The sequence below is a fragment of the Amblyomma americanum genome, chromosome 3 (genome assembly GCF_052857255.1).
Source record: "Amblyomma americanum isolate KBUSLIRL-KWMA chromosome 3, ASM5285725v1, whole genome shotgun sequence".
NCBI classification, from domain to species: domain Eukaryota; kingdom Metazoa; phylum Arthropoda; class Arachnida; order Ixodida; family Ixodidae; genus Amblyomma; species Amblyomma americanum.
In genome coordinates this window covers 68,460,322-68,475,822 of record NC_135499.1, presented here as the reverse complement: position 1 = coordinate 68,475,822, position 15,501 = coordinate 68,460,322, and the positions used below count along the sequence as shown (strand labels likewise).

Below are 15,501 nucleotides of genomic sequence, written 5' to 3'. Positions count from 1 at the left end.
GCAACAACCGGGCAACACGACCGGTCATAGAAAACAACCTCAGAGTGCAGTGGCATCGGGTCCTGGCACTGCTGCGAAAGTCCCCCCGCCTAGCAACAAGATAGTGCAAGGCACAATCGGACAAGCGAGACACCGGCGGGCGCATTGCCCGGGCGTACCGCCAAGCCTCCTCGATCAGCAAATCAGAAGGCGTCACGTCATCCAGCTGCCCCCGCATTCCAAAACGAGGATTTTACACCTCTCTTGGGCCCTCTGCCTGGCGCGCCAAAGACATCACAGCCCAAGGTAGGCAGCCGAGATGGGCCTCCTCCGCGTCCCCATACTTCCTTACCTTCTCCTACACCAAATATTCCTCCTCCCCTTCTTAACTCTGACGTCGCGGACCTCCGCCACTAGCTCGAGACTATCCGGGCACAAAATGCTCAACTCCGCGCCAAAATTCATGCGCTAGAAACGGCTCGGTCCTCCCCGCCCACTGCCCAGGTAGCTCCGGAACAGATGCAAGTGCCGGCGGACCCGACACCCTCCAGCTCTGACGTGCGTTTCAACGCCCTTGAAAATGCCCTCGCCTAATTAACGACTCAGATGTCCGATTTTGGCAAAATTCAAGGCAACCTTCTCAAGGCACTCACGGCCACAGTTACAGCCGCCGTGACAGCAAACAATAAGACGTGGCTAGAGTCAAACTCTCGGCTTCTCCGCCGAATGGGACCCCTCAAAGACGCGAACCGGTCATCAAGATTCAACCGACCCATTGATCTAACCGAACTCTCGGAGTAGCCGGAACCGCTCCCGTTGCAGGTGACGGAACCAGTTCCGGCTCTCCGAAGCAATGTCTCTTCTAATCAGCATGGCTGCGTCCCCTTCCAACCAACCCCCTTGAGGGCGCCGCCCCCCGCAAAGACCGCAAGCTCTTTCCATTGTACAGTGGAACTGTCGGGGTTTCAAAGACAGGACCAAACGCGCCAACTTAAGAGCGTACATTGACAACCTCGAACACCCCGCCGCAGTCCTTGCGTTGCAAGAAACCGGGGATGCGGTCAAGCTCTCGAGCTATAGTACTTTTCAACGAGACCCGTTCATCTGTCTCCTAATCTAAATTCTAACATCTTTAGCGCTGCGCTAAGGATCGCGGGTCGCGACCCCCTCATAATAGTGGGCGATTTTAACGTCCCCTGTCACATGTGGGGCTATCGCAAGGAAGAGCCGCGTGGTCGTAAGTTGGCGGAACTTATATCTACGCTGGACATCACTCTTCTAACCGACCCTGCCCACCCGACACGTGTAGGGAATTCCGTCACTCGGGACACCTGCCCCGACTTTACCCTCACGAAACTCATCCGACACGCAGAGTGGATCAACACTGAGGACACCCTCGGTAGCGACCACTGCATACTCAACGCTGTAATTTACGCTCGACCCTTACGTCGCCCCCTTGCGCAAGCCAAACTTCCCGACTGGAATGTTTTCCGCCAGACCCTCCCAGTAACTTCTCTCTTGGAGCAAGTCTACTTAACTTGGGCACACACACGGACTCATGCAAACACTCTGTTCACACGAAAAGCAGATCCAGCTTACGGAGCGCGCATCGGACGTGGATAACCACCTGATGCACCTCTGGGAAGCTCGCCGCAGCCTCACTAAACGATGGCGGCGGCAGAAATACAATCGTAAGCTCCGCGCTCGCATCTCTGACCTCACCCAGCAAGCTGCCGAGTATGCTGCCCAGCTCGCTGAGAATAACTGGGTCGATAGATGCAACAGCGCAGCAAGAAAGATGTCGAGCCGCAACACTTGGCGGCTCTTTAGGAGTCTCATCGCTCGGAATCCCAGAAACACCTCACTCGCACGATACACAATATTCAAGGAAACACAGACTAGCTAGCAAATGTCTTACGCTCACAATACCTCAGTCAGGATCAAGATCCGCGCGGGCAGGATTATTCGTATGCAGGCAGCGATAATCCGGAACTGGATCAGCTTTTCCAGCTGCACGACCTCCGCGCTGCTCTTGCCAAAATGCGCAGGGGGACGGCGCCTGGGAGGGATAAGGTCACAGTGAAACCCCCCCGATCGGGCATACGAAACCCAACTTGAATATATCAACGCCATTTGTACCGGGAACCTTTCGTTGCCACCCGAGTGTAAGACATCATTGGTAACCTTTATCCCGAAGGCGGGAAAACCGGTAAACACAGACAACCTCCGGCCCATCTCCCTCATTTCATGCGTAGGGAAACTGATAGAAACGATGGTCCGTGACCACCTCTCGGAATATCTAGAGAGCAAGAACACCTTCGCCGATACCATGCTCGGCTTCCGACCTCATAAGTCCGCACAAGACATACTTTTACAGCTTCATCGCGAGGTTCTCGAACCCATAGAACACTCACACGATGACAAGATAGTCCTAGCACTCGATCTGAAGGGTGCATCTGACAATGTTAAACACGCCGTCATAATAAAACATCTTAGCGAGACCAACTGCGGCCCACGCACATTCAACTACGTCAAACATTTCTTAACAGACCGCTTGGCCTATATACCCATACAAGAGACCGAGTACGGCCCGTTTGAGATGGGAACGCGAGGCACACCACAAGGTGCTGTGTTGTCCCCTCTTCTCCTTAATATTGCCATGATGCACCTTCCGGCACAGCTGGAGGGTGTCGGCGGTGTTCAGCATGCACTGCACGCCGATGATATCACCATCGGGGCTACTACGGGAAACATAGGAGAGATGGAGGAATGCCTGCAAGCAGCGGCGAGCACAGTAGATCACTATGCTACGTACTGCGACCTCCAGTGCCCCCCGTCCAAGTCTGAATTTGTGCATATTCGACATTCTCCGAAATGCAAAATCTCCTTTCAGCTCTCGCTAGCGGCCCCATCCGTGAAGCGCAGGAGCTGCGAAAACTCGCTCTTCATTAATCAGCATCGCAAGGCAGACACAACCCTTGCCAAACTCCGTAAAGTTGGCGACCAGGTGGGCCGAATGGTTCACCGCGTTTCCAACAAGCGAGGAGGGTTGCGAAGTAAGGATGCGGTGCGGCTCGCCCATGCCTTCGTAACTAGTCGAGTACTGTACTCGACTACTTACCTCCGCTTACAGAAACATGACGAATATTGCTTGGAGGTTGTACTCCGCAAAATTTTCAAGAGAGCCCTCGACCTCCCGATCTCCACTTCCAACGCGCGACTGCTCGCGTTGGGGACGGTGAACTCCTATCGGGAACTTCGCGAGGAGCATCTCGTTAACCAATGCACGCGTCTCGCTCAGACCGTGTCCGGTCACCGCCTCTTGGACCGGTTACATATCAAACATGACCACCATACGATGGAACAGGTTCGAGTGCCCGAACTGTGGAGACGCACCCTCTACGTTCGACCCCTTCCGACTAAGATGAACAAGCAGGACCAAAATGGCTGGCGCCATGCGCGGGCGGATGCCCTGCACCGCCACTCTGGCCCAAAGAAACACGTCTTCTACGTCGACATTGCAGACCCCTACCACTCCAGGGGGAAATGGTACACGGCTGCAGTCATACACGGGGGAAAACAGGTGGATGGCCTCTCGTTCGGAGCGCCCAGCTCAACTCATGCGGAGGAGGTAGCGATCGCCCTCGCAGCCTCCCATCCCGACTCTAAATTCATCCTCACAGACTCTCGCGGCGCCTGTCTTAACTTTGAGTTCGGTTAGATCCCTCCACTTGCTCACCAAATTCTTCAGCAGAGTACTCGCAACTGCGATCCAACTCATCGCTCAATAATATTGGTCCCCGGCTACCAACCAAGGCATGCCAGGTAACGAAGCCGCCCATGTGGCAGCCCGCGCACTCACTTACCGGGCACCAGGCATTTCTTGGGAGGACCTTAACCCAGATCACAGCCCTCGTCTTTCTTTTAAACATATTACTGAGCACTATCGTGCCGAACACCGGCGCTACCCGGTTCTTATGAAGGGACTGGGTAAAGCTAGGCGAAGGAACTCCCCTTAGGCTCTTTACAACACCCAGCTGTGCACGGCGGTTCTCAAGCACTTTGACTTTTTTGACGGCCGCTGCTCATTCTGTGGGGAGGTGACCGACACTTTTCACATGGTTTGGGCATGCAGGCAAAATCTTTCTCTCCCCCCATCACCCGTTCCCCTACCCGAGAGGACTGGGAGGCGGCTCTGCTCGGCTGCCAGGAACTATCGGCCCAACAGGCCCTGGTTCGGCGGACCAGCGCAGCGGTCAGGACCAACTGGGTCCCAAAATGAGGGACTCCGCCTTCTATTGTAAGGGGCGAGACCCACTAGGGGCCTCTCCCCGAGCACCTTTCTGTACATATAGATTAATAAATGCTCTTCACCACCACCAGGTGGTTGTAGACAGTCCAGTCGGCGGCTCTGTCAGTCCGTCGCGCCCGTCCCTCTGCGCGATCTTTCTTCTCGCGCAGATCGAGCACCTTCTTATCACGTGCGGGCTGCCCCGCCCTTACCTCTGCGCGTTGGGTGGCTGCGAGGGCGCTTCGGACTGGACTTGAAAAGAAATAGGCGCCAGTTGCCGCCGCATCGTCTCCCGCCCGCCTGAACGCACTCCAATTGGTAATGGAGTATGTCACTCCAATTGGTAATGGAGCACGTTTGGCGCGCGCCTCCAATGCAGTGGGTTCAATTAGGATGGAGCAATGATCCGAGCCCCAGAGAGATGGTGATCGGCGCCATTTCGCCTCGATGCCCCTGGATGCGAAGGCAACGTTGATGCAGGAGCCGGGTGTTCCGCGTCGTCGAAAGGTGGGCTCGCCGGTGTTCAAGCGGGTGAGTCCCAGTTGCGTTGCTGCGTCGTGCAGGTCGTCTCCACGCGCGGAATGGTGCGCACTGCCTCATGCATTATGGTCGGCGTTAAAATCACCACAGATCATTTGGAGCGGAGCACAGCACCAAGACACTGCACGAAAACACAACGCGTTTCACGTGCACACAAACACTGGCCACCGACGTGTCAACACCACCGACGCGCACAGTCACCACCACGCACTCCTGGGCATCGGATGTCGCCGCCGCCGAGCCGACAAGGGTGTGCTGGACGTCCTGCCGCACATATATCGCGCACCTTGATTTCCCGGGGCGATGAGATGTGACACAACAGGGCACTGCGGCACAGGTGGCTTCCTCGCACGTGGTGGCTGAGTGGCAGCCGATGTAGCCAGGTAGCCGCATCTGGGGCTCCCCGTCATGTGTACATACATACGTCTACTGCAGCGCGATAACTTCCATCGAATCCTCTGCGATGCGAACTCGCATTTCGAAGTACCGTGCCGCAAGAGAGCACACGTTCCACTGCAGGATGGATAGTATTCGGGAGCGAGTCCGGCGACTAGCCATCATGCTTGCTAATCTGTGCGGGAGCACCTGCTGCTTCTAAGCAAGCCCGGTGTCTATCTGTGCCCTGCGGGAAAAGCGTGCTGAGGGCGCGCAGCGCCAGCTTTAGGCGCGCGATCTCCGCGTCCCGAGCGTCAGGGGGCTGGCCATGAGAAGCGGCCGCAGGCTCGGGCCGCACGGCACAGGACGCCGGCCAACCGGATCGCCGCTGCCGCTGCCGGCGCGGCCGTTGCTTCGGTTGCTGCTGCTGCTGGGGTGCTCCCCTGGCGGCCTGCTTATAAGAAAGCGCGCGCGGCGCCTGCTGATGTTGCTGGGCTGGAGCCGCTGTTTCAGTTTGGACGACGGCTCGGACAACTGGCCTGGACATTGGAGCCATGAATGTGGCCATTAAAGTGGCCACGTGGCGCTCTTGCTGCCAGTGCGGGCACGCCGGGTCCAGGGCCGCGTGCCGCCTCCCGCAGTTAAGCAGCGGGGCTTGCTCGCGCAGGTACCAAGTTCGCGCGGCCCGCCGCAACGCGTGCATCGGGCAGGAGCTCTATACACCTCAGTGGCATGCCCCAGGCTGGCGCACTTGGCACACTAGAGCGGCCGGGGACGGCAGGGGCGGACCGCGAGCCTTCGTTTGACTATGGTGATGTACGCCGGTTATGTCTAACCCTACCGTTAGAATAGAGCTAACAGAGCTATCAAAGTTAATAAATAAGCGCAAGGTAGCCGACATAAGGAAGTTTAATATGGAGAGAATAGAGCATGCTCTAAAGAACGGAGGTAGCCTGAAAGCAGTGAAGAGGAAACTAGGCATAGGTAAAAACCAGATGTATGCATTAAGAGACAAGCAGGGCAATGTAATTAGCAATATGGATAAGATAGTAAAGTAGCCGAAGAGTTCTACACAGACCTGTACAGTAGCCAATGTAATCAGAACGTTAATGAGAAAGACAGCAGTGCACAACAATGCGTCATCCCGCCAGTAACGAAAGATGAAGTTAAGAAAGCCTTAGAAGCAATGAAAAGGGGAAAAGCAGCTGGGGAGGATCAGGTAACAGCAGATCTGTTGAAGGATGGAGGGGACATCGTGCTAGAAAAACTAGCCACCCTGTATACGCAATGCCTTATGACCTCGACTGTACCAGAAGCTTGGAAGAATGCAAACGTTATCTGAATTCATAAGAAGGGAGACGCCAGGGACTTGAAAAATTACAGGCCGATCAGCTTACTATCCGTAGCCTACAAAGTATTTACTAAGGTAATCGCTAATAGAGTCAGGGCAACGTTAGACTTTAATCAACCAAATGATCAGGCAGGCTTTCGTAAAGGATATTCCACAATAGATCATATTCACACTATCAATCAGAAGATAGAGAAATGTGCAGAATATTACCAACCTCTATATATAGCTTTCATTGATTACGAGAAAGCATTCGACTCAGTGGCAACCTCAGCAGTCATACAGGCATTGCGTAATCAGGGGGTAGAATAGCCTTATGTCAAAATACTGGAAGATATACATAGCAACTGCACAGCTACTGTAGTCCTCCATAAAGTCAGCAACAAAATTCCAATAGCGAAGGGCGTCAAGCAAGGAGACACGATCTCGCCAATGCTGTTCACCGCATGTTTACAGAAGGTATTTCGAGGCCTAAATTGGGAACAGTTGGGACAACGCAGCGTGCTATGGAAAGAAAATGATAGGTGTAACGTTAAGAGACCGGAAGCGGGCAGAGTGGGTGAGGGAACAAACAAGGGTTAATGACATCCTAGTCGAAATCAAGAGAAAGAAATGGGCTTGGGCAGGGCATGCAATGCGAAGGCAAGATAACCGCTGGTCATTAACGGTAACGGAGTGGATTCCAAGAGAAAGTAAGCGTAGCAGGGGGCGTAGAAGGTTAGGTGGGCGGATGAGATTAAGAAGTTTGCAGGCAAAGGGTGGATGCAGCTGGCAAAGGACAGGGTTGATTGGAGAGACATGGGAGAGGCCTTTGCCCTGCAGTGGGTGTAGTAGGGCTGATGATGATGATGACCTAAATAATCTGCCATTCGCTGATGACATTGCCCTGCTGAGTCACTCAGGAGGTGAACTGCAAATCATGATCAATGACTTAGACAGGCAGAGCGGATCGATGGGTCTAAAAATTAACATGCAGAAAACCAAGGTAATGTTCAACAGCCTAGCAAGGGAACAACAGTTCACAATTGGCAGCGAGAGCCTAGAAGTTGTGACGGAATACGTCTACTTAGGGCAGGTAGTGACAGCTGATCTGGATCATGAGAGGGAGATAACTAGAAGGATAAGAATGGGGTGGAGCCCATATGGCAAATTCTCGCAGATCATGAGTGGCAGTTTACCAATTTCTCTCAAGAGGAAAGTGTACAACAGCATAATCTTACCGGTACTCACCTACGGGGCAGAAACGTGGAGGCTAACGAAAAGAGTTCAGCTTAAGTTAAAGACAACGCAACGAGCCATGGAAAGGAAAATGATAGGTGTAACGTTAAGAGACCGGAAGCGGGCAGAGTGGGTAAAGGAACAAACACGGGTTAAGGACATCCTAGTCGAAATCGAGAGAAAGAAATGGGCTTGGGCAGGGCATGTAATGCGAAGGCAAGATAACCGCTGGTCCTTAAGGGTAACGGAGTGGATTCCAAGAGAAAGTAAGCGTAGCAGGGGGCGGCAGAAGGTTAGGTGGGCGGATGAGATTAAGAAGTTTGCAGGCAAAGGGTGGATGCAGCTGGCAAAGGATAGGGTTGATTGGAGAGACATGGGAGAGGCCTTTGCCCTGCAGTGGGTGTAGTAAGGCTGATGATGATGATGTACGCCGGTGGGGTCGGCGCTGCAAAACGGAGAGCGAGTGTGCTGCCCGACAGCGACGCCGAGACCATCGACACCGTTGATTCCGCCGCCGCTAGCAGCTCCTCCGCCGTCCTGCGCCCGTTCCACACCGTGCACCAGGCCGGATCTTTGGTTCCGATGAGGGGGCTCCTTGGCGCAGACCGGCACGCCGCGGATGATGGCTGTGGCTAGCAGGGCCTGGAGAGCATCGCTGCTCCCCGCGTCCACTGCTACCACATTCCGCCGCGTGTTTACCCGGACGGGGCCCGATCTCCTCGACCAGCTCCCAGCCCTAGTCGTTGCGCTCGCCTCCGCTCGCTTCGACAGCTGCGTCGCATGCGTGATAAGATGTCACAGGATTGAAAAAGAGAACTGGCGTGCGGCGCAACCACAGTTGAGGCGACAGTATGGACGGCGACAGTTCTGATAAGCTGCAGGAGGCCTGGAATCGACAGCGGAACGAGATGAAGAGGAAACGAATCGCCCAGAAAACAGACGAACAGCGCGCCGAACGACTGGCTAAACGCCGCCGTGAATAGGCCGCCGCGAGACAGGCACGTTTAACGTCCGGTGTCTCGACCGCTAGCAGCTGCGACAGCAGCCGGAGGAGAGATCTGAGTCCTGCTTCACTGAAGACTGCCCGTGATTAACGATGGAATGCGACCAAGAGAACTCAGCGGCGGGCTCAAGAAACCGAAGAACAACGTGCCGTTAGCCTAGAGAATAGGCGTAAGAGTGACGCCACCCCTTCAATCCTTGGATAGCCTCGGTGCTGAAATCAAACATGGACCTACAGGTCATACTGGACGTTTATGCCTGTACTTCATACGTGTTGGAATATGTGAACAAGGCCAACCGGGGAGCTTCACACTTGCTTTCGCTACATATACCTGTCATAGCCGAGCTAAGCCACTGCCATTTTTTCTAACGTTACTGTAATTTTACATATAAACGTTAAAATAACCTTCACCGAAGATTATTAAAACATGTACACAACATAAATGTAACATTCTCGAAAATGGTGAAGCAGTTCTGCACAAGCGTGCAGACCCGCTGGCACACAACTTCCAACGCTTTGCAAGAACCAGCAATGAGGGCGAGACTTCAGTTCCACTATACAGCACAACATACAACTCGTATTCACTCACCTCCGAACGAATATCGTAGAGTCAAGCTTATATACCCATTACTAAGGAATGTCCCTTGATCGAGTGATAGTGACGAATGGGTAATAACCAAGGTTTTCTGACAAAATAATGGGCCTGTGCACGCAATCTACGGTGAGTACTATCTAAGAAATGTGGTTGCAAAGTACTGCTAGTTGAAAAACGTCTGTACTGTAAAAACAGTGGGAAAGGTTGTGGAAATCAGCGCTCCAAATATATTTGTAATGTTCTTTATACTCAAAAGAAAACATTTGACAGAAGTCTGTCTGGTTGGGAAAATTAATTTAGCAGAAAGATGACTGATGCCAACCAGGTTAATTTTTGAAAAACACGACGTTTCGAGACCGGCTCGGTCCCTTCTTCACGGTGTGACTACGGGCGAGGCGCAGCTTGGCTTTTTAAGCCCTCGTGTTGAATACCTCCGGGACAATGGCCGTAAACCATGGATGTAAGACGAAGGAAGTGTCCCCAGGGAGCGATTAACATTCCTTCGTGTCTGTTGTATGTGCCACGACTCCAGCAGAAGCCTCCTGCGCTGGTTAGCTTCAGTCTCCAGTACAATAGTGCCGTCAAAGTCAATTTGGTCGTCACATTCCTCGCAGCGTTCGGCCATCACGCTGCGCTGATGGTTCATTTGTCGGACGTCCGCATTGTGTTGCCTCATACTTTCGGCTAAGTTCTTCGTTTCCCCAACGTACGAGGCCGGGCTGACTGCGCAGGGAATCTTGTATACAACCCCTTGGGCCCTTTCGTTTGGGTGACGGTCTTTCGGGCGGGGGAGGAAGCGTCCGATGGTGGTAGCCGGTTTGTGCGTTGTTAGCACCCCTTCTTTGCCGAGAATTCGAGCCAGCGTCTCGCTCACGCCTTTCACGTATGGTATGCAAACACGTTTCCGGTTTTGGCGTGTGCTTGGGGAAGGAATAGAGCTATTTTTGTTTTTTCTTTTTTGTTTTGGCTGACGCGTCGGATGAATGAACTTGGGTACCCATTTTTTTTGGAGATCGGAGACTACTCGGTTCTTCTCATTTCTTTTTTCTTCATGTGAAGAACATATGGTGTCGGCTCTCTTCAATAAAGATGTAATGACAGATGCCTTGCGGGGAGTGTGATGAATCGTATTGAAATGGAGGTACCGTCCCGTGTGGCTTGGGTTTCTGTATACCGAGAACCGCAAGCCTTTGTCGTGTCTTGTGACTAGAACGTCGACAAAAGGTAGACTGCCCTGCTGCTCATGTTCAACTGTAAATTGTATGGCCGGTTCAGTTGAATTTAGATGGATTAGGAGGTTTTCTATTTCTGACGTTTTCACCACACAAAGCAGTCGTCTACATATCGAAGGAACAACTTTGGCTCGGGATTGAAGGTGCTAAGCGCCCGGCTTTCGGCGTCTTCCATGGTTAAATTAGCCATTGTGACCGATATCGACGCCCCCATGGCAGTTCCAGTTGTTTGCTTCGAAAATTCTGCTTTATAGGTGAAATAAGTACTGGGAAGAAGTACTGGAATGTTAATCGCTCCCTGGGGACCCTTTCTTGGTCTTACATCCATGGTTCGAGGCCATTGACCCGGAGGTATTCAACACGAGGGCTTAAAAAGCCAAGCTGCGCCTCGCCCGTAGTCACACCGTGAAGAAGGGACCGAGCTGGTCCCTAAACGTCATGTTTTTCAAAAATCAACCTGGTTGGCGTCAGTCATCTTTCTACTGAATTGCTCTATATAGTTATGGCTCTAACATTATAATAATGTTTCGAAGACTATATTAAAACAATGTTTCTTTAGAGCAATAAAATAGCGTTTTCTATATAACACACATTGTTATATGTTAATGTTTAATGTAACATTGTAATGGAACGTGTAACATTGCATAATATGTTTATAACACTATTCTAATGTTCAGTGCTACCTGGGTTGTAAATTTTTAAAATAGTATTTAGAAGCTTCCATTTTAGCATTGTGTAAAACAAACGTTTAATTGCTCTAGGCCCTATTCTCGTGAATATAGGATATCCCTGATAAAAAAGTCCACTGATTCCAATTGGAATTCAAACTGGTGTTAAAGGGCACAGAAAGGGGTGTTTGAGCTTGGCTTTAAAATGGTTGCACTATGTAGAGTACAGACCACCGAGCGTCCATGCCGCGTACGAGACCTCAAAAGGTAGCAGGAAATTTGCAATACATTTTAAAAAAACTATCTTTTTCACACCGCGTGGCGACGCGCGGTACTGGGCTTTCGCGCGGAACCTTACATACGACGTCACGTCGTGCAAGTGACATCAGCAGCGGGGGGATATCGTTGGTTCACAGCGCCAAATTCTTTCAAACGTCACGCCCTACCACGGCCTAAAGGTGCCTAAAGGTAATGTTTTAAATCTTATCTCAACACCTGAGTTAATTTTGTACCATATATTCTAAATATCAGATTATTTGCTATCGGCGAGGTAGTAAATGCGTTTGCCAGGTGACCACGTTCCTTTGGCTTCATATGCTATAAACGCTTTGAACCTCTGGCTGATCGTCTCTGCTGCTGTTTTCGTCGTCGCGGAAGTTCAAGCACTGCTGCGAACTCCGCTGAACAAGTACCTCTGTCCGGTGTGCAATGCTGCGTTCACCTTCATAAGTACACGGAGGCGGCAAGTGCGAAAACAGCACCTTGACGTTGCCTCGTTTGCATGTGGCGCTAACTCTAATGTTGCGTTTCTCCACCGTGGTGGCCTGTTGCGGCACCGCGAGCAGGACCATGGGTTTGTGCCGAGGTGTACATCAAGCTCAGGTTCTCTTCCTTAGCAGGTAAGCTATCAAAGTAATTTTCATCTTGTGCAAAAAGGCCCTTAGTCTTTTCTGTCAATGGGTTGTAGCAGAGTCCTTCAATGCCTTGAAGGAATCTGGTTGTAGTAATGCACGATAGTAGAGAAGCCGGCACAAACTATGCATTTGTTGCACTCGGTCCGACGAGGATTTTGCAGGCAGCTGGCGAAAGGGTTGTTATAAAGAAAATAGACACGTAATGCCGTTTTAGTAACTTCAGGCACCTTTATTTTGTTATCTGAAGTCAATGTATGCCAGCCTTCTGTTTGCAACGAGCCGAAAACGAGATTACAGCAGTGAAAGCGCAGTGCAGGCCATGACACAGTAGAGTTGTCTCAAGAAGCATGCTGCAGGTGTGGAAATCTCCAAGTGTGGAGTGATCAGACTTTATGATAAAGTGGTCCGTGCACTCCCAGTCCGCGGTATGTACTGACGGCACTGTTAGGACGGATACAGTGCAAAGGGTGCATGCACAGCTGCCCTGATTGTAACACTTGTTTCCACAGCTTCCAGTGCACATGTACGAATTTTCTTATGCACATCAGACTGTGACATCATATACATGCGGTTGTGCAGTGGGAGTTGCGGAAAAAATAGTTCATGAGCCGCTCAGTGAGGATCCATTTCTATTTTGTCATCTACAGATGAACATTCATTCTCGCTGGATGAACCTCCTGATCACAAGTCAGTCGGTGAGGACACATCTGCAGATGACAATTCATTCCTTGTGAATGGGCCTGAGGCGCTATGAGAGAGCATTCAAGCTGACATGATTCAGAAGAAAGACTCGAAAAATGTGTTTGCAGGTATTTACATTCAGCTTGCAGGTATTGACATTAAGAAATGCATAGTGGCTATGCATTCACAGCTTCGCCCTGGGTGCCAGAATTGTAGACAAGGAGATAGGCTTTTTGAAAACGGTGCAAATGGGCTTTGAACTTTCAGTGACTTTCCGAGCAGACATGGCTGTAATATTTTTGCAGAGACAATCATGACGGCCTTATGTAGGCTGCTTATTTTGTGTCCACACCTTTACCAAAGGGTAAAAGCATGTAAAGAAACTCGGGAAACTCTGAAGCAGAACGGACATGAACAAAAATATTGATGTTTATTTCATTTCAATTGCCCGATAAGAATTCGGGATGTGTATGATGGCCAGGAAGCAAATTTAAGCCCACTGATGTTAGTTTCTACATACTCGCTCTTAATAAGTTTTAGCTCATTCGTACGTAGATTCCAGGGGGTACAACAATTGCACTGGTCTTCGAATCGCAGTGCCACGGGGTAGGCACACCATGCAGGCCCGGGTCCATCCGTCACACACGACTAACGCCTCTATGACTTCTCCCATCTTCCAGAAATGCCGTGGTAGATGTCTGCAATCTAGCGCCAAGATTCCTTTCTTGATGGCGTTAGATGATGTCGGTGTGTTGAAATGTGCAGTTCGCAGACCGTTCAAGTACTCTTGCCAATTGGCTAGAAATGGTCAGCATCCTTTGAAGATATTTCCAACTGCTGTCAAGGTTGTTTGGCTGAGGTAGCTCAGATGTGGATCCAGCTTTGGTGGGTAGGAAAGTCGGACGTCTGCCCACTAGGAAATGGGATCGAGTGAGGGATGCAGCAGTAGTTTCTGCGTACGCATAGTTCAGAGGTCTAGAATTGATAACTTCGTTGGATCCGACAGTCACCAAAATATCTCTGGACTTCTTCCACGGACGGTTTGACACATCTTTTCTAGATCCTGTGACGCACGCTGAAGTGTTTTTGCATGTCCGAGAAAGTAACTCGACATATTCCTCTTGCCACAAATCTCCTGAACGCTTGAAGGAAGCTCGCGGTCGACATATTTATTGCTTGTTCAAGACACCTTGTTCGTGTGACAGCATATTTGAAGAGGAAAATGTGTGGCTTTTTGTCTCTGCCTTGATCTTTAGCGTTTAGTGAATCAGCAAGGCAATGTCGGTGCCTGCCACCTAAAAAGGCAGCGTTTGTGTTACTCTTTCAAGAGGTAAGGAAGCAGCTGCTTCAATGGCTGCTCTGCTGTTTCGGCGGTCGCAGGTCGCACATTTTTTGAGCACCTTTTTACCACTTGTATACCGTTAATTATACAGAACTGCTCTCTTAGTTCTGTGAGAGCTGCAAGTAGACCAGCATGTAAAAGGCGCCTGTGCATTCCATGAACTAACAGTTCGATGAACAGATGGTGTGCTGGGAGGACAACTAGATGCTCTGCTTTGCTGGAAAGTTCGGCATACTTGAGACGTCACCCAACTCTAAATATTTCATGATGGTCTAAGAAAACATTGAAGTCATTCATTGGAGAGCAGTTCGGTATTCGTGCTGAGCTATGAATGCACTGCAGTTCTTCGAAAAAGGCCTCACGTTGTTGCTCTCTGATCAGACATATTTGAGTGCTGTTCCTTTCTTCTGCGGTCAGACACCCCTTCTTTCTCTCGGTAGCATGCCTCGGTTTGTGTAGAAACCATTTCACCCAGGCGACAACTCAGACCAGCTTGGACAGGGGAGCTCTATTGTTTAAAACCAAAACAGATTGTTCCGCCTTTTGTGTCACACTGTTACATGAACTGGCTTCTTTTCTTCATCTGCGGTTGTATTTTCACAGATGATTTCGTTATGTGGATAGTTAGCAGGGGGTTCAGTGAGCAAAGGAGGTCCTCGCCACCAAGTCGTTGTTGATATGGCAACCTCGGGGGAACTCCCCATGTAAGGAGGTCAGCCGCGTTTTCTGCTCCTGAACAGTGGTTCCAAGAGTCTAGATCTGGATCATTGATCTGGATCAGACGTCTGGATTTTCAGCACGCGGTTGGTGATGAAAAGTTTTCGCTGTTGAGCAGAACCCCGCACCCTGTGAAGTGCGATTGTTGAATCTGTGCAGAGAAACCACTTTTCCACTGGGAGGCTGTGCAATCGAGTCAAAGTTGTCTTCCAGCCTGGCACCCATTATCATTCACATTAATTCGTCGTTGGAGGGAAAGCTTCTTCAGTACCGCCACCCTCGATTTGGACAAGATCAGTATTACTGTCAGCCTGCCTTGTCGACATTCATGAATACACATATGCAACGACTCCATACGCCTTGGCACTTGGATCTGTGAAGTTGTGAATCTCCAATTCGTCATCAGTGGCACTGAGGCACCATCTTTGGAACAGTTATCTCTTATGTTATGCAGCGTTGTGTACCACTGCGTCCACATTGTTTGTACCTCTTCAGGCAACTGTACATCCGAGTCAACGCCTAGGTCCCAAAGTGTCTGGAACATCAAATTAGATATCACAGTAAGAGCGAGGAGATCATAAATGTGAGCTAATTCCTG

General features: G+C 50.8%; 1 pseudogene; it reads right to left on the bottom strand.

Annotated features, from left to right (window-relative positions):
- Window positions 1–4,901: 4,901 nt before the first annotated feature.
- LOC144123805 (uncharacterized) lies at window positions 4,902–10,795 on the bottom strand (annotated as a pseudogene).
- Between the last annotated feature and the right edge of the window lie 4,706 nt (window positions 10,796–15,501).